Source organism: Triticum urartu, chromosome 5A (genome assembly GCF_056163025.1).
Source record: "Triticum urartu cultivar PI428250 chromosome 5A, HENAU_Tu73, whole genome shotgun sequence".
Classification (NCBI taxonomy): domain Eukaryota; kingdom Viridiplantae; phylum Streptophyta; class Magnoliopsida; order Poales; family Poaceae; genus Triticum; species Triticum urartu.
The window spans coordinates 260,373,451-260,399,851 of NC_141877.1; positions in this window are offsets into that span (position 1 = coordinate 260,373,451).

Below are 26,401 nucleotides of genomic sequence, written 5' to 3' on the forward strand. Positions count from 1 at the left end.
TCAACCTTAAGGGTCAAACAAAGTTGAACAAGCATAATGCTAAATGGAGTGAATTCATTGAGTCATTTCCTTATGTCATCAAGTACGCTAAAGGTAAGGAAAATGTTGTGTCCGACTCTCTTTCCCGCATATGCATGCTTGTTACTCAACTTGAATTGGATGTCATTGGCTTTGAGCACGTAAAAGACTTGTATGCGCATGATCCAAATTTTGATATTCCTTATGCCAAGTGTTTGACGCATACCTCTTGGGGTCGCTATTATATCAAAGAAGGTTATCTTATGAGAGCTAACAAAATTTGCATCCCCGAGTCTTCTCTTCGTTTGTTGCTTTTATAGGAATCTCATGGAGGAGGACTAATGGGACATTTTGGACGCGCCAAGACATTTGCTACGCTCTCCAAGAACTATTTTTGGCCAAAGATGTTTCGCGACGTCAACCGCTTCGCCAACCGATGCTCTACATGTCGCAAAGCTAAGTCTAAAGCTCAATCTCATGGCCTCTATATGCCCCTTCCAATACCGTTCCAACCATGGGAAGATATTAGCATGGATTTTGTGCTTGGTTTGCCTAGAACTAGAAATGGAAAGGATTTGGTATTTGTTGTTGTGGACCAATTCTATAAGATGGCACATTTTATTCCTTGCAACAAGATAGATGATGCTTCACATGTTGCCAATCTCTTTTGTAGGGAAATACTTCCTCTACATGGAGTGCCAAAGACGATGGTCTCAGGTCGCGACGTCAAGTTCCTAAGCTACTTTTGGAAAAAATTATGCGCCAAGCTTGGAATGAAGCTACTCTTCTCCACGGCTTACCATCCACAAACCGACGGCCAAACGGAGGTGACCAACCGCACACTCTCTGCTCTACTTCGCGTGCTAATCAAGAAGAACATCAAGGAGTGGGAGGAGTGTCTACCTATCACTGAGTTCGCTTACAACCGCGCGAGACACTCAACTACCGGCAAGTCCCCTTTCGAGGTCGTCCACGGATTCAACCTATTGTCACCATTAGACATTCTTCCTCTACCACTACAAGAGCGCATCAATATGGATGCAAGTGCATGTGTGAACCATCTCAAGAAGGTGCATGAAGATACAAGGCACATCATCGAGCGCCAAGTACAATGACTTGCGACCAAGCTCAACATCAACAAGCACCCCATGGTATTCAACATTGGTGATCTTGTGTGGCTACACCTTCGCAAGGACCGCTTCCCCACCGAACGCAAGTCCAAAATTTTACCACGAGCAGATGGACCCATCAAGGTGCTTGCACGCTACAACAACAACGCTTACAAGATCGACCTCCCGCGCGACAAGTACAACGTGAGCGACGTCTTCAACGTCAAGGATCTCTCGCCGTACCATGGTGATGAAGAATTCGATCCGAGGTCGGATCTTTTCCAAGGGAGGGGATATGATGCGGAGCATCCCAAGACCATCCCCATGGACCTACCTAAGTCTCCCATGACACCACTTGGACCAATGACAAGGGCATGAGCAAATGCTATCGAAGATAAGGCGAACTCGCTCCTCTCCGAACTACCACTTTCTATACATGAGACATGGCTACTACCTCAAGCGGAAACACTATGCGTCATCAGGTACTTGGAGGAGAGCGACGGAGCAGCTACACCCATCGGACAAGGCGATGAGGACACCAAGCGCCAAGGTCATGAAGAAGGAAGGCCAACGAAGCTACAACCACCGGACGACCGGTCGGGACCGGACGCCCGGAGCCTGAAGCCTCAGCCGAGCTCTAGCGAGCGGACGTCCATCCCAGACCGGACGACCGGTGTCACCGCACCTGAGCCAAATCAGCGGAAGACCGACGCCACTAGACGACCGGTGCCCACTCAATCGAACCAGAACCAGCGGAAGTCCGGAAGCCACTGGACGTCCGGATGCCCATGAGCCACCGGACGATCGCTATCCACTGGACGTCCGGTACCTGTCTGCGCACAGGATTCGGGCCCGAGGCCCATGTACCCCCTCACTTCGTCCATTTACACTAAGACTATAAATAGACCTTCTCCTCCTCCTAGCTAGGGTTAGCGTTGTGATAGCTCATATTAGAGATAGAGCCTCGCTCATCCACATCGGATCTACTCCTTGAGAGAGATCGCGGCCCCTCTACGGAGAAGATCCCCTTGGATGCAAGACCCCCTTTTGGGTGGCCCCCATCAAGACCTCCTTTGGAGAAGAACTAGTTATCGTGTATCGTCCCTTGTTGATCATGGATCATGGATCTCCTTTTATGTTGATGGATCTAGCACATGTGTGATGATACTTGTTGGTTTGAGTGTTCCTCTTATGTCTCCCTTTGTGATTTCCCCTCGTGTTTCCCCCCGTGTTCTTCGTGTTCTTCGCGGGATCCGCTCCTTTCGTGAAAGATCGGCCATCTAGGGTTCCACCCTACATCAATTGTCTTCTTTCATATCAATCACGACACCGATAGTGCGTAAAAACGATCTACCAGGGATAATTGGACAGGATGGATTGCAATCAATATCAAGAACAATAAAATCTATCGACACATAATTCCTATTTTCAAGAATAAGAACATCATCATTTTTTCCCATAGGCTTTTTAATAGTAGAATCCGCCAAGTGCAAATTCGAAGAACATGATTCAATATCGGTAAGACCAAGCATATCACATAAAGATTTCAGAATTGTAGAAACACTAGGACCCAAGTCACACAAAGCTAAGCACTCATAATTTTTAATCTTAGCTTTGATAGTAGGTTCCCATTCATCATGCAATTTTCTAGGAATTGAAACTTCTAGTTCCAACTTTTCGTCTAAAGCTTTCATCATAGCATCAACAATATGTTTAGTAAAAGCTTTATTTTGTTCATAAGAATGGGGTGAATTTATCATGGATTGCAACAAAGAAATACAATCAATCGCAGAGAAACTATCATAATTAAAATCTTTGTAATCCAAAACAGCGGGTACATCACTAGCTAAAGTTTTGACCTCTTCAAACCCACTTTTATCAATTTTCTCAACAAGATTTTCACCCTCCGAAATATCGAGACGCCTTCTAACTAAAGTCGACTCTTCTCCAGTCCCTTTTTCATCAATCTTAACTTTACTAAACAAGGAATCAATATAAGAAACACCAATCATTTTAAGATCTTCATCAGTTTTACGAAAGTAATCACTAGAAAACGTTTCTTCTAAAAATTCTCTTTTAGCTCTAAGCATAGTGGTTCTTTTCTTACTTTCATCCATATAAACATAAAGAGCTTTAATTGATTCATCAACCTTAGGCACAAAAAATTTCATCTTGAGATTTTCCACATCATGAGAAATTCTATCAACACTTCTAGACAAATCATCAATCTTATTGTAACATCCCAAATTTTCAATTTGGAATGTTATACATAGATTATCCATGCATATCATATTTTACTGCATTTCGTTTCGCGATCCTCGAAATCCTAAGCAACTCAAGGACCCTCGGAGAGAGTTGGGGATTTCATTGCTTTCATATTTGAAATTTATCAAATATTGAAACGAGGATTTTGGTTTTAATTATTTTTCTCCCCGAAAATATTTCATATTAAAATATATGAGAGGAGATAATATGACTTCTCCAAAATAATTGAAATCTTGGAGGAAAATATTAAACTCAAATATTTGATTTTATTCGGATTTTATTGCTATTTTATTTGCATTAGAAAAATTGCACGTTTTTCAAAATTGCATTTTAGGGCCAAAAATGTTCATCTCATTCTAAATATTTTATTTAGACGGTAAAATTTCGTTTTGGTATTTTTAGTTTTTTATTTTATTTTCTAGGATTTATTTAAGTTCCGGCGAAAAAAAACTCTCAGCGCCTGACTCGGCCGAAGCCAGCCGAGCCGGCCCGCTAGCCCCGCGCCGCCGTCTCCCTCCACGATACCAGGAGGCCGCCGCCGCCGCGACCCCGAGTCCGGCCGGGACTCCTCCTCCCCACACCGCTTGCCCCTTCCCCAAGCAGCCCCCCTCCTTAAATACCCCGCCCCAGACCCCCTCCACCACCACCCGAGCCGCCAACCCCGCCTCCTGCCTCGCCCCGCCCCGCAGCGCCGCCGCCGCCCTTTCCCACGTGTCATTGCCGCCCGTGCCGCCCCGCGCACCACGCCGCCGTAGCCCCACCTCGCCGGAGCCTCACCGGAGGTATACGCCGCAGCCGTCGCCGTTCGGTTTTATTTTAAAACCGATCCATTTTTTTAGAAACCCTAATTTTGTTTTCATAGATCGGTTCACCGGTTTTTCTCGGTTTAATTACTATGCGGACATTCGTCCGTACGTTCGTTTTAACGAACGGTTTTCGCTCGTTAGTTACAGACAACGAATGTTCATTCATTAGCCTGTTCGTCAGTTTTTCTTTTTCTCGGATTTTTCGCGATTATTTGCAATCGCGATTTCTGATCTGATTTTCGTTTCTGTTTATCTTTTCGCTCGTTTATCGGAATCAGGCGATTCAAGCGCCTAGATCTTCGTCTCGAAACCCTCTTTCTGTTTAATCAACTTGAACAAGATTTTGATACTGTAAAATTTGACTTTAGTTCAGATTAGTAAACGGATCTTGTTTCTATCACAGTTTGAGTTTCGTTGCTCCGTTTAATTTGATTCTTTTTGCAAACCGGAGTTCTTAATTTGAACTTTCTGGTTAGATCTCTTATTTGACTTTTACCCGTGCCCTTGTTTGATTGCTTATTGTATGCTTGTTTGATTGTGATAGAGTACCCAGAGTGAGAAGCGTGCTACATCGAGTCTCTAGGTTTCACGGATCATCAGCAAGGCAAGTAACACTTTGATCATATCCCTTTATCACCCAGTTTTTATGCATTAGTTTCAACCCTCAAACATTGCATGGTTAGGACTTGATAACATGTGGGATTGGGAAGTAGACGAGGTAGTACCTATTCACCTGTTTATTATCAAACCCTTGGGAGTTACTTCTATGTTGCTTATATTGCTATGATATGCTCGTAGACGTGGATTGGGTTTGAGTGAATCCATGACAGATGTGAGATTTCTAATTAATGGTTCAACTTAAGGTGGCAACTTTAATACACATTTGGGTGGATTGCTTGTCGGGCACCTGGAGAATCTAGTGTTGTCCTAGGATATCCCGGAGTACCCGTGTGATAATCCTAAGGTCCGCCACCCAGGCTCAAAGGAAACTGAGATATTTCATGCTAGAAACTTCCGTGTGTAGCCACAAGCTATTATGGGCTCTAGCATAGTTGAGTAAGTTGCGTGAAGCTCTTGAAGAGGTAGACTAGCAGATGTAGTGGGTTGCAGGTGGTATAGTCTATCCGGAGTAGAGAGTTAATGCTTCTGAAAGACTGTGTCTCGGTCATCCGTTTCTCAAACACCATGTAGTGCGAGAAATCCAATGGAGGAGATCGAGTCTTGTGGGGAAAAGTGCGCAAACCTCTGCAAAGTGTACAAACTAATCATGGTTAGCCGTGTCCCCGGTTATGGACATCTTGAGTATCTAGTACTTGGATTATCATATGTATCTCATCACTCTAAATTAATATTGTTGGGTTGATAACTACTTTTAATTGGGATTGAGTTGGAGGAACCTTCTCAATGATGTTTCAACTACCATGATAGTTAAATAAAATCTATTCCTTTGTTTTAGGGAAAAATTGGCTTTTCGCAAAACTTTAACCGTAGAGCTTTCCACCAGCCAATATAATGCATATAGTTATAGCATTATTCTGTTCTTGCTCTACCGTGTTATATTGCCAGCATATTCCATGTGCTGGCCCATTTTCAGGCTACAACGTATTATGTTGCAGACTTTTCAGACGAGGAGTAAGGTTCGTTAGGTCGTTGCCGTGCAGCTCAGCTATGCTGTTGGAGTTGATGGACTCACTTTATCTTCCAAGCCTTCCGCTGTTATCGTATTAGATGGCCTTAAGCCATATTTATTGTAATATGTTCTCTTTTGAGACATTCGATGTAATAAGTGCGTGATTGCTACTCTGTTATAAATCCTTTGAGTAATGTGTGTGTCAGCATTACCGATCCAGGGATGACACTGAAGCACAGAGACTTGACCGTTTGAGGTCGGGTCGCTACAAGATGGTATCAGAGCACACGCTGAGTGTAGGACACGACCACTAAGCTAAAAGCCCTAGATCACCACTCTCTTCTCATTTCTGACTCCTCTCCATTTTCTACTCTTTAGGATGGCGGAGGCAAGGAACAAGTTTGCACAACCGAATGAAGAAGCACCTTTTGGACGACACTTGTAGGAATTCACTAAGTACCCGAACATTGAAATACCAAGCTTCACCGGGACTTACAATGCCACTTTACCAGAAGAGGTGCGATGGATGATTCAAGTTCAAGTTCCAGGAAGGACATTCGCGCCAGTCACCAAACCCATAGAGTTTTCCTTTGATGCACCAACCTGGAGTCTAGGAAAGAGTATGGCAGCTCACATCACCATGGGACGCATTGGAGAAGTTTACCATATGGAGCTTAAGGATACTATCTACCAGATTTGTGGGTGCCGAGATGAGCAATGGGAGATGATCAACACCAGGAAGGATAGATCAATCGCAACTTTCATCTAGGAGTTAAACCAGCACATTCGTCGCCAGGAGAACCAGATGTGCGCAGGCATGATAGATCTAAAGAAGGCGATGGCAAGGATCACAGAACTGGAGGAAGAACTCAAGGCTACTCGTGAAGATTATGAGGAGGAAATCATCATACTAGTGGAGAAGAATGATGATCTGGAAAGGAAGCTGGGAGTATTCATGGGAGACCCCGCAACAGAGGAGAAGACGATGAACCCAAGGAGATTCGTTCCAAGGACTACATCATCATCGACGACACCAACTCGGAACCCGACGATAGCGATGATGACTATGAAGACGAAGCTGGAGCAGACATCATGGAGTCTTCGACCGATCAATATTTCTAGTAGACCACCACATTAGTAGTAGTATTCCACCATGTATATAGTATAGTCCGAGCACTTTTGTAACGATAGTTAGATCGATTGTATGCCCTTGCTTGATTGATTGAGTGATATGATTGTGTTTGTCTCATGTGCATATGGGTAGTTTTTTCTCACTAGACCTCATTCTATTCTATTCTCTTCCCTCTAAACCCTCAGATGCCTCCGAGACGTGACCCCGGATTTACTTTCCCACCGGAGCTCACTCAGTTGATCCAACAGCAGAATACACTGATGCAGTTGTTAGTTTAGAATCAAGGCAACAACAACAACCCACCACCACCACCAGTTGACAACTTAGCCCGCTTTCTGAGGTTGCAGCCGCCGGTGTTTTCCAGCAGCACCAAGCGGATAGTGGCAGATGATTGGCTCCACAGGATTGGAAGGGAGTTCACCACCGTAGGTTGCACAGATGCTGAGAAGGTGCGCTTTGCCGCACATCAATTGGATGGACCAACAGCCTCATGGTGGGAGAATTACGCGGCCACTTTCCCCATAGCCAACGTCACTTGGGATCAGTTTCAGCAAGCTTTCCGCACAGCCCACGTCTCAACTGGAGCTATGAATATGAAGAAGCGTGAGTTTCGCAACTTACGCCAGGGGAACTGTACTGTAGCTCAGTACGTGGATGAGTTTAGTAAGTTGTCCCACTATGCCCTGGATGATGTGGCCACAGATGCCGTGAAGCAGGAGAAGTTTATGGAAGGGCTGAATGATGAGATGAGCATGCAGTTGATGGTGGCAACATTCAACAACTACCAGGAGTTGGTAGATAAGGCTCTTATGATTGAAGGGAAGCAGCAGCAAATTGAGAGCCGTAAGAGGAAGTATGGGCAAGGGAGGTATAACTCAGGAGCTCAGCAAAAGCCTCACCTAACCCCAAACTCAGAGGACTTGTTCATACCCATGGAGGTCATAACCACACCGGAGGAAGTTTGCATAACCACAATGGATCTAAGAATGGGACTGGGAACGAAGAAAACAACAATCAGAACCACCCCAATCTAGCCACACCCGCCAAGAGAGATCTAAGTCACATTACTTGCTTTAAGTGCGGGAAGACTGGACACTATGCCATGGAGTGCCCTGAAGCGAAGAATGGAAACGACAATGGAAGCGCTGGGAAGAAGCCCAATCCATTCAACAAAGTACAAGTGAACCACATTAACGTGGAGGAGGTTGAAGAGCAGCCAGACGCGGTTATAGGTAAGTTTTTGGTTAAGTCATTTACCGCCCTTGTTCTTTTTGATACTGGTGCATCGCATTCATACATATCAAGGGGATTCGTGGATAAGTTTAAACTACCAACCCAAACCCTTAGGACCCCTTTGTTAGTGAGTTCACCTGGAGCAGAGTATATGGCTAGTCGATGGTGCGACCAGATACCCTTAACCATTGGTAGCCATATTTTTCCGTCCGACCTAATAATCTTGGAGTCACAAGGATTGGATGTGATATTAGGCATGGACTGGATGTCAAAGTATGGAGGAAGCATTGACTGTGCTAGTAAGTCGATTTATCTCACCACCCCGGAGGGAAAAAGGATTAAGTATGTATCTAGGCATGCGCCTAGGAGGAGCCAAGTAAATATCCTCACGGGAGTTGTTCATGAGGAAGTGCCTGTAGTGAAGGATTACCCGAATGTTTTTCCAGAGGAGTTACCAGGCATGCCACCGGATCGAGACATCGAGTTTTTGATAGAGCTATTGCCAGGTATAGGGCCAATATCAAAGAGACCCTATCGGATGCCCGCAAATGATCTGGAGGAGATTAAGAAACAGATCAAGGAGTTATTGGAGAAAGGTTACATTCGACGAAGTTCATCACCATGGGGAGCCCCAGTTCTTTTGGTTGAGAAGAAGGATAAGTCTCTAAGAATGGTTGTTGATTATCGTGCGTTGAATGAGGTGACGATCAAGAACAAATACCCACTGTCGATGATCAATGATTTGTTCGACCAACTGCAAGGAGCTAAGGTGTTTTAAAGATCGATCTGCGATCAGGATATCACCAGTTAAAATTCGAGAGAAGGATATACCAAAGATAGCATTCACCACACGGTACGGGTTGTATGAATATACGGTCATGTCATCTGGACTGACTAACGCACCTGCCTACTTCATGAGCATGATGAACAAAGTGTTCATGGAATATTTGGATAAGTTTTTTGTGGTGTTCATTGATGATATAATGGTATACTCGAAGAATGAGGAGGAGCACAAGGAGCATTTGCGTTTAGTTCTCGAGAAACTCAGGGAACATCAGTTGTATGCCAAGTTTAGCAAATGCGAGTTTTGGTTGAAGGAAGTCGGATTCCTTGGACATGTTATATCAGGAGAAGGTATAGCAGTAGACCCCACCAAGGTTCAGTCAGTCACTGAATGGTTGGCACCCACTTCAGTTAGCGAGATCCGCAGTTTTCTTGGACTTGGAGGATACTACCGGAGATTCACTGAGAATTTTCCAAGATTGTGAAGCCAATGACAGAGCTATTGAAGAAGGATATCAAATTTAAATGGACGGAAGAATGTGAAGTGAGTTTTCAGGAGTTAAAGAAACGTCTGACTACAGCCCCAGTACTGATTCTGCCGGATATACGCAAGGATTTCGAAGTGTATTGCGACGCCTCTCGCTTAGGACTTGGAGGAGTACTGATGCAAGACAGAAAAGTTGTTTCATATGCGTCGCGACAACTGAAACCGCATGAGTTAAATTATGCCACGCATGACTTGGAGTTGGCTTCCGTAGTGCATGCGTTGAAGACTTGGAGACATTATCTTATTGGAAACCATTCCGATGTATACATTGACCATAAGAGTTTGAAGTACATTTTAACAGACAAGGAGATGAACCTTAGGCAGAGGAGATGGTTGGAGCTTATAAAGGATTATGACATGAAGCTTCACTATCATCCAGGCAAGGCCAACGTCGTAGCAGACGCTTTGAGCCGGAAGAGTTATGCCAACACACTCATAAGCGCAGGATTGCCAAAGGAGTTGGCGGAGGATCTCAGGGAACTTCGATTGGAGAATGTCCCTAGAGGTTTTGTTGCAACAATGGAAGTTCAGTCTACATTGTTAGGAAAGATTCGAGAAGCTCAGAAGGATGACAAGGAGATCACCGAGATAAAAGAGAGAATGAGCAAAGGAAAGGCCAAAGGTTTTCGTGAGGATGAACACGACACCTTGTGGTTTGAGGATCGTGTTTATGTTCCCAATAACACAAAGATCAGGAAGTTAATACTTCAGGAGGCTCATGACTCACCATACTCAATTCACCCCGGAAACACCAAGATGTATGTGGATTTAAAGGAGCATTTCTGGTGGACTGGTATGAAGAAGGATATTACCGAGTATGTAGCTGTATGTGAGAGAGTGAAGGCAGAACATCAAAAGCTAGCCGGGTTGTTACAACCTATGCCGGTACCCGAATGGAAGTGGGATAAGCTTGACATGGATTTCATCACCGGATTGCCCAGGACCAAATCAGGATCTGATTCCATATGGGTAGTAGTTGATTGCTTGAACAAAGTAGCTCACTTTATCCCAGTGAAAACCACCTATACAAGTGCCAAGTTGGCAAAGATATACATGACCAGGATCGTATGTTTGCATGGAGTTCCGAGAACAATTATATCAGATAGAGGAACCTAGTTTACCTCAAAGTTTTGGAATTAGTTGCATGAAACTTTGGGAACCAGAATGGTGTTCAGTACAACTTTTCACCCGCAAACAGATGGACAGACCGAGAGAGTCAACCAGATTCTGGAGGATATGTTGAGAGCTTGTGCACTTGATTATGGATCTAGTTAGGATGCAAACTTGCCCTACGCAGAGTTCTCATACAACAATGGTTACCAGGCCAGTTTGAAGATGGCACCTTTCGAAGCCTTGTACGGAAGGAGGTGCAGGACACCGTTGTTGTGGGATGAAGTTGGAGACCATCAGTTGTTTGGACCAGATTTGATTAAGGAATTAGAAGAGAAGGCTAAATTGATTAGAGATAGACTGAAGGTAGCTCAGTCCTGACAGAAGAGTTCTGTAGATTCAAAACGCAAGGAGTTAGTCTATGAAATCGGAGACAGAGTTTATCTTCGAGTATCACCCTTGCAAGGAGTGAAACGTTTTGGAGTTAAGGGAAAGTTAGCCCCGAGATTTGTAGGACCGTATCGTGTTTTGGAACGTATGGGAGAAGTTGCCTACAAGTTGGAGTTACCTAAAGGACTGTCAGGAGTTCATCATGTATTTCATGTTTCACAGTTGAAGAAGTGTCATGCTGAGATGGCCGATATACCGTTGAGAGATACAGTACCCTTGGAGGCGATTCAGTTGGACAGTGATTTGACCTATGAGGAGAAGCCAGTCAGGATTCTTGAATTTGCCAGCCGAGTCACCCGTAGCAAGTTTATCAAGTTTTGCAAAGTTTAGTGGAGCCACCATGCCGAGGATGAAGCCACCTGGGAATGATAGGATGATCTTCGCAAAGACCACCCACACCTATTTTCTAGCCAACCCGAATCTTGAGGGCGAGATTCTCTTAAGGGGGGTAGGTTTGTAACATCCCAAATTTTCAATTTGGAATGTTATACATAGATCATCCATGCATATCATATTTTACTGCATTTCGTTTCGCGATCCTTGAAATCCTAAGCAATTCAAGGACCCTTGGAGAGAGTTGGGGATTTCATTGCTTTCATATTTGAATTTCATCAAATATTGAAACGAGGATTTTGGTTTTAATTATTTTTCACCCCGAAAATATTTCATATCAAAATATATGAGAGGAGATAATATGACTTCTCCAAAATAATTGAAATCCTGGAGGAAAAATATTAAAATTAAATATTTGATTTTATTCGGATTTTATTGCTATTTTATTTGCATTAGAAAAATTGCACGTTTTTCAAAATGGCATTTTAGGGCCAAAAGAATGTTCATCTCGTTCTAAATATTTTATTTAGACGGTGAAAATCTGTTTTGGTATTTTTAGATTTTTATTTTATTTTATAGGATTTATTGAAGTTCCGGCGAAATCAAAAAAACTCTCAGCGCCCGACTGGGCCGAAGCCCAGCCGAGCCGGCCCGCTAGCCCCGCGCCATCGTCTCCCTCCAGGTGGAATTGGGAAGTAGATGAGGTAGTACCTATTCACCTGTTTATTATCAAACCCTTGGGAGTTACTCTTACGTTGCTTATATTGCTATGCTATGCTCATAGACATGGATTGGGTTTGAGTCAATCCATGACAGATGTGAGATTGTTAATTAATGGTTCAACTTAAGGTGCCAACTTTAATACACATCTGGGTGGAATGCTTGTGGGCACCTGGAGAATCCAGTGTTGTTCTAGGATATCCCGGAGTACCCGTGTGATAATCCTAAGGTCCGCCACCCAGGCTCAAAGGAAACTGAGATATTGCATGCTAGAAACTTCCGTGTGTAGCCACAAGCTATTATGGGCTCTAGCATAGTTGATTAAGTTGTGTGAAGCTCTTGAAGAGGTAGACTAACAGATGTAGTGGGTTGTAGGTTTTATAGTCTATCCGGAGTAGAGAGTTAATGCTTTTCTGTGACTTTGCAGATGCCATAGGCGGCCACAAGGGTTGGAAAAGCCAAATCATGGTGCTTACTATCATAGTAGCTCTTCTGGCGGGATTGGGCTGCTTTGAGGTTATCTCGAATGACTTTGCACATTTCCTCTGCTTCTGTGATTAAGTCATTACCCAAAAGCTGACGTTCACCGGTTCCAGACCAGTTGAGAGGGGTACGGCACTTCCTGCCATATAGAATTTCAAATGGGGCCTTGCCCGAACTTGCTTGAAAACTGTTGTTGTAGGAGAATTCAGCATAAGGAAGACAATCATCCCACTTCATGCCGAAGGAGATCACACAAGCCCTGAGCATATCTTCAAGAATCTGGTTGACATGCTCGACTTGACCGCTTGTTTGAGGATGGAAAGCTGTGCTGAAGCGGATGTTCGTGCCCATGGCCTTCTGGAAAGAATCCCAAAACTTCGAGGTAAAGATGCTGCCACGGTCTGAAGAGATCACTTGAGGAATACCGTGCAGAGAGACAATACGAGAGGTATAGAGTTCCGCCAATTGGGCTGCAGTGATCGACTCTTTGATAGGCAGAAAGTGAGCCACCTTGGTGAGTTTGTCGATGACAACAAATATAGCATCATTGCCACGCTTGGACTTTGGAAACCCAGTCACAAAGTCCATCTCAATGTGGTCAAACTTCCATTCTGGAATGGCAAGAGGTTGGAGGAGACCTGCTGGCCTTTGGTGTTCTGCCTTCACTCTTCTGCAGACATCACATTCATTCATGAATTGAGCGATCTCGCGCTTCATTCGAGTCCACCAATAAGCTTGCTTAAGGTCCTGATACATCTTCGTGCTCCCAGGGTGGATGGAGAGGAGAGAATTGTGAGCCTCGTTCATGATCACTTTACGGAGGTCACCTTTGGGCACAACAATACGATCCTCGAAGAAGAGAGTGTCCTTGTCATCAAGGCGGTAGCACTTGTACTTGGACTGGCTCTTAGCAATCCCAATCTTCACCTTTTTCACCATAGCATCAAGAAGCTGGGCTTGGCGAATCTGGTCTTCTAAGGTAGGACAGACTTGAAGGTTGGCGAGGAAACCTTGAGGAACAACTTGCAGATTAAGTTTGCGGAAAGCTTCACAAAGCTCGGGTTGATAAGGCTTGAGAATCAGACTGTTGCAGTAAGCCTTCCTGCTCAAAGCGTCAGCAATCACATTGGCCTTGCCTGGAGTATACTCAATACTCGGATTATACTCTTGAATCATTTCGACCCATCGAGTTTGCCTGAGGTTGAGATTAGGCTGAGTGAAGATGTACTTGAGACTCTTGTGATCAGTGAAAATGTCCACGTTTCTTCCCAATAGAAGATGTCTCCAAGTCAAAAGAGCATGCACAACTGCCGCCAACTCGATATCATGAGTGGGGTAGTTCTTCTCATTAGGCTTCAACTGGCGAGATGTATAAGCAACAACTTTCTTCTCTTGCATCAATACTGCGCCAAGACCTTGGAGAGAGGCATCACAAAAGACCTCGTATGGCTTGGATTCATCAGGTGGAGTCAGAACTGGAGCAGTGATCAATTTCTCTTTCAAAGTGTTGAAAGCAATATCACACTCCGGAGACCAAACGTACTTGACGTGCTTCTAAAGAAGATTTGAGAGAGGCTTCGCGATCTTAGAAAAGTTTTCAATGAATCTTCGGCAATAGCTTGCGAGGCCGAGAAAACTGCGGAGTTGCTTCACGTTCTGAGGAGGTTCCCAATTCACAATTGCAGACACCTTCTCAGGATTCACGGCAATGCCCTTGGCAGAGATGATATGACCAAGATAAAGAACCTCATCGAGCCAAAATTCACACTTGGAGAACTTGGCGTAGAACTGATGTTCCCTGAGCTTATCGAGAACCAAATGCAAGTGCTTGGCATGATCTTCCTTGTTCTTGGAGAAAACCAGAATGTCGTCGAGATAGACCAAAATGAAGTCATTGGTGTAGGCGTTGAAGATGAAGTTCATCATGCGAGAGAACGTCGGAGGAGCATTGGCAAGGCCAAAAGACATGACGGTGTATTCATATGAACCAAAGCTTGTTCTGAATGCTGTCTTGGGAATATCTTCTTCACGAATGCGAATCTGGTGATAACCCATACGGAGATCAAGCTTGGAGAATACTTGAGCACCTTTGAGTTGTTCGAACAGCTCATTGATGTTGGGAAGTGGGTATTTGTTCTTGATGGTCTTCTTGTTCACTGGACGGTAATCAACACAAAGTCGGTCCGTTCCATCCTTCTTCTTCACAAAAAGAACACCACAACCCCACGGAGAAGAACTAGGCCGGATGAGACCCATTCTCTCTTGCTCATCAAGTTGCTTCTTCAGCTCCTTCAACTCTATAGGTCCGAGCTTGTAAGGACGTTTGCACACAAGTTCCGTACCAGGCTCAAGATCAATAACGAATTCAACTGGCTGGTGCGGAGGCATTCCTGGGAGCTCTTCTGGAAAGACGTCTTGATATTCGCAAACGACTGGAATTTGAGAGATAGCATCCAATTCACCCTTCTCATTGAGAGAAAACAGACGGATGGTATCCTCACGAGCGGCAAAGACAATTACATCCTCAGACGAATGAGTTAATTGAATCTGCATGGCTGCACAATCAAGCTGAGCCTTATGCTTAGAAAGCCAATCCATTCTGAGAATAAGATCAATATCTGAGTTACCAAGCACTATAGGAGAAGAAAGGAACTTGTAGTCGCCCAATGTGATAGTAACATCCGGAGCCATCATTTTGGTGTTCATGAACAAACCCGGAGAAGAAACTGCTATCGGCTTAGGCAAATCAATAGTATGCACATCATGCATGGATGCAAAAGGCTTCGACAAAAATGATAAAGATGCACCAGTGTCAAAAAGAACTCTTGCGGGAATGTCATTAACAGGAAGGTTACCCATGATCACATCTGGTGATTCTTCTGCCTGAGCTGCATTCAGCAAGTTGACCTTGGCGGACTTGGGGTTATGCTTGACCACAGCTGTACTTGCCGATCTGACAGGAGGAGGAGGAGGAAGACGCCTCTGGTTGAAACACTTGTTGGCATAGTGACCCTTCTGTTGGCACTTGTTGCACGTGACCTCTGAAAGCGGACGGTGATACGGAGCACTCGATCTTGGAGCTTGAGACGAAGTCTTGTACTGAAAGCCAGGGTTGGGTGGGTGGGAAGAACCACTGCCACCTTTACTCTTCCGCTGATACGGCTGACGGAACGGAGGAGGAGGAAGCCAAAACTTCTGCTGCTTCGCCACTTGAGTAGAGGAAGAAGGAGTAACATCTCTGACTCGCTTCTTGGAAGCTTCACACCTCAACTGAGCAGCCTCTTGCTTCAGTGCCATGTTGTAGAACTCATCATATCTCAAGGGCTCGAAGAGAACAAGAGCGAGCTGAATATCTTCTCTGAGACCACCCCTGAACTGATATATCATGCTCTTCTCATCAGGCACGTCTTGCTTGGCATAGCGGGCGAGCTTCTGGAACAACTTGTTGTAGTCATAGACAGACAAAGAGCCTTGCTTCAGATTGCGGAATTCCTCACGGTTGCTGTCAACCACGCTCTGCGGAATATGATGAGCTCGGAAATCTCGACGGAAATCATCCCAAGTGATAACACGTCCACCTCTGGGGTCCTTGTACTGCTGGAACCATTCTGCAGCTTGATCTTTGAGTTGGAAGGAAGCGAACTTGACAAAGTCCTCAGGCCTGACGTTACTGCACTCGAAATGCTTACACAGATCCACAAGCCAATCGTCAGCATCGGTTGCCTCAACATAATTGCTGAAAGTCTTTGGCCCGTTAGCAAGGAACTGGTTGAGTGTAGCAAAGTGACTCTGATTGCTGCCCTGATTCCCTTGACTACCTTGATTGCGCTCTTGAAGAATTTGCATGATCAGCTGTGTGTTTGCATTGGTTGCGGCCATCACAGCTTGCCATGCCTCTGGAGGAGGTGGAGGTGGTGGCGGATCAGGATTCGGAGTCGTGCGCGTTTGAGGAGCCATCCTGAAGAGGTTGACCACCATTAGCACATTGACAGATAAATATTGAAGCTGAATCCAACGGAATGAAAATTGCAACATATAGTCTTCACATCCGAACAAAATGCACGAATGCATTCCTCTTGAAATGGTCACATATCCATAAATTGAGAAGCCACGTAGAATTAAGGTAGAGAAATAAATCAACAAGGTACGGATCAAGAACGAATAATCGGTAAGAAATCCCAATCTCAAACCAATATTCGTGGAAGAAGAACTAGAGCTACTAGAATTCCCACCTATGAAACTCTTGAAATTTTCTGGTTATGCAATCAGGTGTTGGGGATACAGGGGAAGCATAATATCTCACCCAAACTAGCAAATCCTACATCCAGCTGTATCCATCCTTCAACACATAACCAAGAAACCTTCGGAAACCATCTACCTCAACCTTCGAAAAGCATCCGTTATACAAGTTATGGCGATACTCCCGAACTCCCGCCCAAGTACTGGGTGGCGTCGAGGTTATCTCACCAACGAACTGCATAAAAGAGATTTTCGATGTCGGCAAAAATATCTCAAGTATTCCAGAATTGCAACGATAAAATTATGATGACAACACCTCAGAGCTCAACTCCCCGGGACACTTCCACTAAACCCCTGACAGGAGGCACCAAGACAATATTCTCATCATAAAACCATCGGAACGATTCCAAGATACCCGCGCGATCCTAAAAAAAATTTAGTGAAATTTGAGAAGAGAAGAGTCAAAACTCTACGTCAGGATGCCTTACCAGAGCGATGAGGAGACTGGGAAGTAAAAGAATTCCTAAACTCTCTGATATATAATTCCTAAAGACTCAAAACATTTTTCTAGACACAACTCGGCCGCTAAAAACGATCAAGCAATGGGGCTCCTAAGGTCGGGGAAGGCTCTGATTACCAACTTGTAACACCCTCGATGCGACTATAGCTCCCACGTGTCGAGGCATGACTTAGAGACATAATCGCATTGAAGGCATATGTCGCAAGTTAGACAATCTTCACAACATCCCATGTGATAATAATAAAAGGGGAGATAACATAGTTGGCTTACACTCGCCACGTCAATCAAGTACATAAATAACATTACATCAACCAAACACTCATGGCCCGACTACGGCGCCAAAATAAAAGAGAACCCAACATGCGACACGGTCCCAATCACCCCCAACTGGGCACCACTACTGATCATTGGGAAAGGAAACGTAGTATCGTTGAGAGTCTTCGTCGAACTCCCACTTGAGCTCATACGTGTCACCTGGGGCGGAATCATCAGGCCCTGCATCTGGTGTAATAGTAATCTGTGAGCCATAGGGACTCAGCAATCTCGCACCCTCGCGATCAAGACTATTTGAGCTTATAGGTAAGGCAAGGTAAAATATGAGTGGAGCTGCAGCAAGCGTCTAGCAAGTATGGTGGCTAACTTATTCGCAAAGGAGAGCGAGAAGAGGAGGCAAAGCACGAGCGAGAAACTAGAGAACAACCTGCGCAAACATTACTCCAACACCGTGTCCACTTCCCGAACTCCGCCGAGAAGAGGCCATCACGGTAACACACTCAGTTGATTCATTTTAATTAAGTTAAGGTTCAAGTTATCTACAACCGGACATTAACAAATTCCCATCTACCCATAACCGCGGGCATGGCTTTCGAAAGTGCAATCCCTGCAGGGGAGTCCCAACTTAGCCCATGACAAGCTTTCATGGTCAACGAAGGAATAGACCTCCTCCCAAGACGTTCCGATCAGACTCGGTATCTCGGTAACTCAAGACACTTCGACAGGTTAAAACAAGACCAGCAACACCGCCCGAATGCGCCGACAAATCCCGATAGGAGCTGCACATATCTCTTTCTCAGGGCACACTCAGATGAGCAAGAAGTCGGGAAGGCCAGCCCAGAGTTGCCCCTGGTAGCCCCGGACATCGCTCAGTTGGACCAACACTCAGAGGAGCACTGGCCCGGGGGGGTTAAAATAAGATGACCCTTGAGTCTGCAGAACCCAAGGGAAAGAAAAGGCTAGGTGGCGAATGGTAAGACCAATGTTGGGCATTGCTGGAAAAGCTTTAATCAAGGCGAAATATCAAGGGGTTCCCATTATAACCCAACCGCGTAAGGAACGCAACAATCCGGGAACATAACACCGATATGACGGAAACTAGGGCGGCAAGAGTGGAACAAAACACTAGGCGAGAGGCCAAGCCTTCCACCCTTTACCAAGTATATAGATGCATTAAGATAACATAGCAAAATAATGATATCCCAACAAGTAAATAAATGTTCCAACAAAGAACGGCCTCCAAACTTCACCTGCAACTAGCAACGCTATAAGAGGGGCTGAGCAAAGCGGTAACATAGGCGATCAACGGTTTGCTAGGACAATGGTGGGTTAGAGGTTTGACATGGCAATTTGGGAGGCTTGCAAGAAAGTGGTAGGCATCGTAGCAATGGCATAGCAAAGAGCGAGCAAACTAGCATAGCAAAGATAGTAGTGATTTCGAGGGTATGATCATCTTGCCTACACAGTTGTCAGAGTTGACTGGATCCTCACAAGAAAACTCAACGGGCTCCTCATTAGCGAACTCGTCTCCCGGCTCTACCCAAACAAGACAAACAAGCAACAAGGATACAATCAACCACGTGCAAACTCAAACAAAAAGATGCAATGATGACATGCTATGCGGGATGCGATGCGGGATGCAAAATGCAAGATATGACAGGAAATGTATGAACCTGGCCTCAACTTGGAAAACCAAGTGTGCCACTGGAAAGATGGGATGAAATCGCTTGAAAACGATATAAGATCATCGGAATCGGAGTTACGGTTTGGAAATGGCAAGCGATTTAAGAATGACACCGGTCTGCGATTTACAGCAAGTAGGCATCTAAATGCAACGAGATGAACATGCTACAGCACCCAAACATGACATCAAAATACATGGCAGGGATGCACACAAGATGCTTAACAAAAGACTAGCACTGAGACACGGCCAATTCATCCATTATGAGGTTCAAACAAGCATGGCAAAAACGCAAATGCAAAACAGATTTCAGACTTAGTGAAATTAACACTTGTCTGAAATTTCAGATCATGAAGCCCTCTTCGGAGCAGCAAAACAACATGCTACAGGACCTAAACATGACAAAGAAAGACATGGCATGGAGCTACTCAACAAGCTTAACAAAAGTCCCTTAGTGACCTTGAGCCAAAAGGGATCACAAAATATACTAACAAGCACACGAACATAGCAAAAACATAATCAGTTTTCAGACTTAGTGAAAACTGGGACATGCTGAAATATAACTCATGAAGGCATGTTTACGAGCTCGATGCACTCACTACAGAGCAAGTCATGGCAAGACAAGCATACAGCCGTAAAGAAGGCACAAAATCAAAGCTAGACATGGCAAGAACAATGGCATATCATGCACGGGCCAACTACAATAACATCGGCAAAATCGCAAACAAGTTGACGATCTGCCCAGATTCACAACGAAGCAAAAGTAGAGCTCAATTGACTCAATCTAGGGTGCTCCATAATTGCAAACAAAGACATGGATGGATAGAGAACTACAATATTAACAAAACTCCTTTACTGATTATCCTCAAAAGAGGCACGGATCACTAGGAAACAGCATGAACATATGGCATCATGAACTAAATAATCCCAGACTTAGTGAAAACTACCAAGTCCCTGAAAACAGATTTACCGGCTGCCTCACTTTGCAAGCTTGCACTAGTCACCACACACATCACAAAAATGCATGTGTTGTACCTCTGGAAAGAAGACAAAATCCTTAACAAAACATGTGAAGGACTCATAGGCATATCATGCACACAATAATCATGGCAAAAATGACAAAAGTCTAAGATGAACTAGTGGATCTGACAATTAACTCACGAAGGCCTCTTCTAACAGTGTTTCGGGCATCAAGATGAACTCAAATGAAAATGATGCAATGGAATGAAATGATGTACTCATCGAGATGAACATTTTGATATGCCATATTCCCAAATCGGAGCTACGGATGCAAAGTTACGGAGCCGCGAACATGTGCATATGAGCTAAAATCCTGAGGACTTGGACGAAAAATGACCTAGGGTTAGGATTTCAGATCTGAGATCTGCGCGGATTACGAGGCCGCCGGAGTTACTGTTCACCGCCGAAATGTCGAGGGCGGCGGCGGCCGGGGTTGGGGACGTGTCCGGCGAGGTCGCCGGTGGCCGGGCCGGAGCTGGGGCCGGGGGCGAGGGGGCAGCGCGGCGCGGCGTCCCGGCTGCGGCGGAGCAGGCGGCGGCGGCGGTTGCGGGCGGCGGCGGCGCGTGGAGGAGGGCGGCGGCTTGGGGCGCGGCCCGGGAGGCGGCGCGAGAGGGCCGGCCTCGGGCCTCTGCGGGCCAGCTGGGGCGGCGAGTGGCGCGGCGCCACATGGCAGCGGCGGGGCTGGCCGGACGTGTCCGGCGCCGTCCGGACGTGTCCGGCGGCGGCGGATCTGAGATTTTAGGGTTTCGGGGGAGGAGGCCCGGGATTTGGAATGGGGGGGTCTATTTATAGGCATAGAGGGAGCTAGGAGAGTCCAAATGAGGTGCGGTTTTCGGCCACACGATCGTGATCGAACGCTCTAGGAGATGGAGCAGAGTTTGGTGGGTTTTGGGCCAAATTGGAGGGGTGTTGGGCTGCAACACACACGAGGCCTTTTCGGTCCCTCGGTTAACCGTTGGAGTATCAAACGAAGTCCAAATGATATGAAACTTGACAGTTGGTCTACCGGTAGTAAACCAAGGCCGCTTGGCAAGTCTCGGTCCAATCCGGAAATGTTTAATCCCCACACACGAACGAAAGCCAGAAATGACCACCGGAGGAGAACGAAGCGCCGGAATGCAAAACGGACAACGGGGAAAATGCTCGAATGCATGAGATGAACATGTATGCAAAATGCAATGCACATAATGACATGATATGAGATGCATGACAACGACAACAACACACGGAGACAAAACCCGAACCCGAGGAAATAAATATAACTTAACGCCGGAAATGGCAAGAGTTGGAGTACAAATAGGGAAAGTTACATCCGGGGTGTTACACAGGCCCTCTACCAGATCATCCGGGCCTTGAGCCAGATCATCCGGATGGTCTTCCGGATCATCCGGGCAGGTTAATCTCTGTCTAAAACGGCTCTAATTTTCTTGTTGTATAAATAGTCCCGCACCTCTTCGAGATAAGGTGGGACACTTCACTCAAACACACCTCAAGAACACCAGTGCTCCCTCTCCCTTGCTCACACACTAAATCTTAGATCCCAGTTTGATTCTTGTGAGTTTCGAAGAGTTGTTCCAATCAAAAGAAATATCTTTCTCCTCTCCTTCTTGTGACCGAAGCAAATCGTGAGTTGAGCAAGTTTTGAGTTTTTCCCTTTGGATCTTGTTACTCTTGGAGGTTGGAGACTCCTAGGCGGTAGGAGTCTTTCGGAGAGGAATCGACCTTTGTGATTACCCGCGGATAAGGTTGTGAGGGTTTGGAGACCACCCCAAGGTCTACCACTAGTGGTTGAGAAATGCCTCCGTGGTGTTGTCTCAAAGGGAGAATAGGGTGAGCCTTCGTGGCGTTGGTGTGCCTTCGTGGTAACATCCACCTCTCTAACGGTTACGTAGCTTCCCTCCAAGGAAGTGAACATCGGCATACATCCTCGTCTCCCGGAGTTGCGGTTATTCCTAACCCTAACTCTCTACTTGTGGTTACTTGTCTCTTAGCACTTACTTATATCATATTGTGGTTGCTTACTTACATACTTGTGTTACTTGCATAGGACTTAGTACTACTCTTACAATTGTTAGGCTCACTTTCATATTTCGCATTATTGCCTAAAATTGCTAAGTCATAATTAAAATTTTATAATTGTACCTATTCACCCCCCCTCTAGGTCCATCTTGATCCTTTCAATTGGTATCAGAGCCTCGTGCTCTATTCTTGTGGCTTGACCGCCCTAGAGCGAGATGAACCCCAATGGGACTCCCCTTGTTGTAGATCCAAAGGATAAAGGTGAGGCTTCTTCTAAAGTCAAGACCTTTACTTCTGAGGATCTGGAACGGGCCCTTGCTAAGCAAAAGGAGGAGCATGATGCTTCTCTTGAGGCCTTGGTCCAAATGAGGATAGCCATGTTGTCCATGGTGCTTGGACCACTTTCGGGTGGTGCGGCTTCGAGGCCAACTGTGCCTACTCCGTCACTTGGTCAACAACCTCCTAGCAATGAACACTCCAGTGTTCCCTGGCTTTATGCAAGACCCCAAGTTGAGAAACCGAAATATAACCCTCAAGGGAAACCTCCTTTACTTGATGCCACTTCCGATTTTGCCTTGTGGAGAGTTGCTATGCAGGATCATCTTCGATATGGAAATGATGAGATGCTGGAGATCTTGGAGTATGGTTAGCATGTGGTTGATCCAAAGAATGCTACACCAAGAGAAATTTATGACAAGAATCTCAATGACACTGCAACCATGTGTATAAGGAGAGGTATGGTTGAAAAGAAAAGGAGACCTTTCATACACATCACAAGTGCCAAGGAACTATGGGAAAGTATTATAAGATCCAAGACTGGTACCTCCACCCTCCAGAGTGCTCAATATGAAATTGCCAAGGGGTAGTTGCAAAACTTTTGTATGGAGAAAGGTGAAACTCCCAATCAACTCCTTGAACATCTCATGACTCTCACCGCGGATATTGAGTCGTGTGAGTGTGACAAGACACAAGATGGATTCAACATGACTAAGTGATTCCTTGTGGACAAGTTGCTCCATGCTCTTGCTCCATATCACCATCAAATGGTATGGGACATAAGACAACACCGTGCCTTCAAGGAAATGACTACATATTACATCATATCCACTTTCCAACTATTTGAAGAGTCAAAGGCAAATGCTACAAAACATCTTGCCATGCATGGTACTCCATCGTCAAAGATCAATCTTGCATTGAAGGCTAAGCATGTATGTGAAGATGAGCAAAGTGAAGAAGAAGATGATGATGATGATGATGATGAAGATGGTGATGAGGTTGAATCCGATGAGGGCCTTTCATATGAAGACATGGCTCTCTTTGTCAAGAAGTTTAGCGCGGGAAAATTCAAGGGAAGATTTCAAAAGAAGAAAGTAAGAAAATTCTACAACTGTGAAGAAACCAACCACTTCTCCAACGAATGCCCTTATGAGAAGAGAGAAGACAAACCAAGGTTTCCCAAGACCTTTCCCAATAATAAGTTGCCAAATCCTTTGAACTCCAAGCTCAAGAAGAGAGACGGGAAAGCAATGGTTGCTCAAGAAGAATCCAATCCGGATGATGTTAGTGGTGTTGCCGGAGTTGCTCAAGATTCTCAAAACACATTGAGGCTAGTCAACAAAAGTGGTGATGTTGTCACCTACAACTACATGAAGGACTACAAGGGCAACGCTCACAAGTGCCTCATGGCGAAGGCCGTGGTAGAAGATGGAGAGGACCAGCACTCTCCTGACAAGGTCAAGGTAACCCCATGATCAAACCCTCCTCTTTTCACTCCTCCTACTTCTAGTGATGAGTATCTTGATGCGGAGGATAGTTATGAGGATGATGATATAAATGATCCTATGCTTGCTAAACTAAATAAGTTCATGTGCTCCCTTAAAGGAAAGAAGCTCACTATGTTTCGTATGCTTATGGAGATGGTGAATAAGCACACCATCTCCATTAAGGAACTCTAAACCCTCGTCACCGAGGAAAAGGAAAAATATGAAATCCTTGAGCAGAAAGACCAATATGAGGAAGCACGAAATGATGAACTATGCTTAAAAATTGGTGCAAACATTGATGTTCACACTAAAGATCTTGCCTCCTTGAAAAAGGCTATTGACTCTTGCGAAGAGTTGATGAATGATAAAAGTAAGCTTGAGAAGTCAAATGCTTCTCTCCCTAAGGATTGTGAGATCCTATCCGTGTCCCTCAAGACCAAGGAAGAAGAGCTCACCCTTCTTACAAAGAGTTTTGAGACACTCAAGCTTACTTATCTTGAAACTCTAGCCAAGGCTTACTCTTCTCCTATTATCAATGTTGATGCTTGTACTACTAACTCTAGTAGTGATCTAGCATCTATTCTTGAGGAGAATCGCTTTCTCAAATCTCAAATCGAGAAAGGGCTCATGACATTTGATCAAGGGCAAAAGAACCTTAATGAGGTATTGAGCCAACACAATGAGGTGTTTTCCAAAGAGGGACTCGGGTTTGACCCGAGCACAAGCAAGAGGAATACATCCTCTCAAAAGTGCACCACCCCTCTAAAAGAAACTTTTGTACGAGAAGGGCACAAGGAGAAAGGTAAGGTTGTTAGTGGGAAGGCCACAAGGGGCATGCCCACTCTCAACAAGCCAAAAGAGTTCATGCCTCCGTCCTATGTTCTTCGTAAGACTAAGGATGGAGAAGTTTATGCAAAGTTTGTTGGTACTCGAAATGCATTTCGGTTTTATGCTATTTGGGTCCCTAAGACCCTTGTGACTAACTTGATAGGTCCCATTGCAAAATGGGTGCCTCTAACCAAGTAATAATTGTGTGTAGGTTGCCTTCTCCGGTGGAATAAAATTGGTGATTGATAGTGGATGTACCAATCATATGACCGGAGATAGCACATTGCTCTACGATTTCATGGAAGCTATTCAACCATTTATGAGCATTATGTTTGGTGGAGGATCAAAAGGACAGGTACTCGGTTTGGGTAAGGTGGCTATCACAAATGACATGTCTCTTGCAAATGTCATGCTTGTCCAAACCCTTAAATATCATTTGCTTTCTGTTCGCCAATTGGCTTCTGTTGGTTATGATACACTATTTGGACTAACGGATGTGAAAGTCTTTAAGAGAGATACTCTCGAAGTGGCCTTTGTTGGAGAGTTGGATGGCAACCTTTACACGGTTGATTTCTCGAAAGAGAGCGCATTCCATGCAACCTGTCTAATGGCCAAGGCCGATAAGGGGTGGTTATGGCATCACCGGCTAGCCCATGTCGGCATGAGAAATCTTCAAGATCTCTTAAAGGGAAATCACATCCTTCGACTAACAAATGTCTCTTTTGAGAAAGATCGTGTGTGTAGTGCATGCATAGCCGGGAAGCAACATCAATCAAAGCACCCACCCAAGAATATTGTGTCTACTTCAAGGCCTTTGGAGCTCCTTCATGTGGATCTTTTTGGGCCTCCTTCATGGGATAAGCTTGGTGGGAAAAAGTATGGACTTGTCATTGTGGATGATTACTCAAGATACACATGGGTGTTTTTCCTCAAGTCCAAAGACGAGACGAAGATCACCTTCATTGATTTTGCCAAGCAAGCACAACGCAAGTTTGACAAAGAAATCATGGCAATAAGAAGTGATAATGGTTCCGAGTTCAAGAATTACACCTTGGAAGGATTTCTTAGTGATGAAGGGATTGAACATCAATATTCCACACCATACACCCCTCAACAAAATGGTGTTGCAGAAAGGAAGAATCGTACACTTGTGGAGATGTCAAGGTCCACGTTGGATGAATACAAGTCTCCACACAGTTTTTGGGCCGAGGCTGTCAACACCGCATGTCATGCATCGAATCGACTATTCCTCCACAAAATATTGGAAAAGACTCCATATGAGCTCCTAACCGGGAACAAGCCAAATGTCAAGTACTTTCGTGTATTTGGGTGTAAATGTTTCATCCTCAACAAAAAGGAACGGTTAGGAAAATTTCAATCCGAAACAACTGAGGGTATATTTGTTGGCTATGGATCAAACTCTCATGCCTATAGAGTCT